Genomic DNA, 882 nt, shown 5'->3' with positions numbered 1-882 from the left:
CTATTACATATATTTTTGTGGTCTTTTTTTTTTTAATTTTATTCATATAATGTATTACCAACAGGTGGCGAAAAGCAGTAAGAAGCATCAGAAACGGCATGTGTATTTGAATGGTGATTAAATTATCAGGCTTTTATTTAATTAATGTGTGAATCTTGTGAATTAGCTAAAAGTAAACAGGACTTTTTGCTATTTACTTCTGATTTTTTAAAGAAAGAGTGTACCTTATGAAAGCGCTCGGGATTTCTCTCTCTTTTTTTTAATTATTACCTTACTTTTACAGTTTTATAACCTTGGGTGTGTTTTTCTTAATTAAAATTTAAAGTTACAGCAAATTATTATAAAATTACATTCATCAAGCTTAACCATTTATTATTTGAACTTTTTTGCCATTTGCTGGGTTTATGAAACACTTGATATCTGAACTATTAATATTATAACCCAAGGCTAGCCTTTAGTTTAAGCCTAGATTGGAAACATTAGTGTCCGAAGGACTAAATTTTAACAAAGCTAGTTTGAACTTTATCATTGTGTCACGACTTCTCACAGTCGTAGTATTTTATTGCGTACAATGATATGTTAGTTAAGTCGTAATTTGCATGTGTGATATTAAAAGTTTATAATATTTAAATTTTTACGTCATTAGACATTTTAGTTTTAGTCGTCCCAAAGTAATTCAGTTTAGAAGGTAAAATTTTACCAAAGAAAAATAACCGTAAGTTATAATGGCTGGAGACGGCTTGAATGGGTAATGAAGAAAAACTTTAAAACCTTGTCGAAATGTTGTACATTTGCTGTTATGTTAAACTTATATTAAAGTTTTTCTTCATTACCCTATTACTAAGACCGTCTCCAGCCATTATTAGTGTTCAATAGATGTTC

At 29.0% G+C, this 882-nt stretch overlaps 1 protein-coding gene across 2 annotated transcripts in view; it reads left to right on the top strand.

The window, feature by feature from the left end:
- The first annotated feature begins 26 nt into the window (after nucleotides 1-26).
- The window catches only part of LOC106460781 (mitochondrial ribonuclease P protein 1 homolog), a 10235-nt gene continuing 9379 nt past the window's right edge, over nucleotides 27-882 (top strand). The window contains exon 1 of one of the 2 annotated variants that reach the window (XM_013920517.2): nucleotides 27-113. The gene's annotated coding sequence lies outside the window, so the exon portion shown is untranslated. Of the gene's footprint in view, nucleotides 173-882 lie in introns of both variants that reach the window. The other variant, XM_013920518.2, reaches the window with a different exon arrangement.

The sequence above is a fragment of the Limulus polyphemus genome, unplaced genomic scaffold, assembly GCF_000517525.1.
Source record: "Limulus polyphemus unplaced genomic scaffold, Limulus_polyphemus-2.1.2 Scaffold835, whole genome shotgun sequence".
In the NCBI taxonomy this organism is placed as follows: Eukaryota; Metazoa; Arthropoda; class Merostomata; order Xiphosura; family Limulidae; genus Limulus; species Limulus polyphemus.
This window is presented reverse-complemented; position numbering and strand designations above follow the sequence as displayed.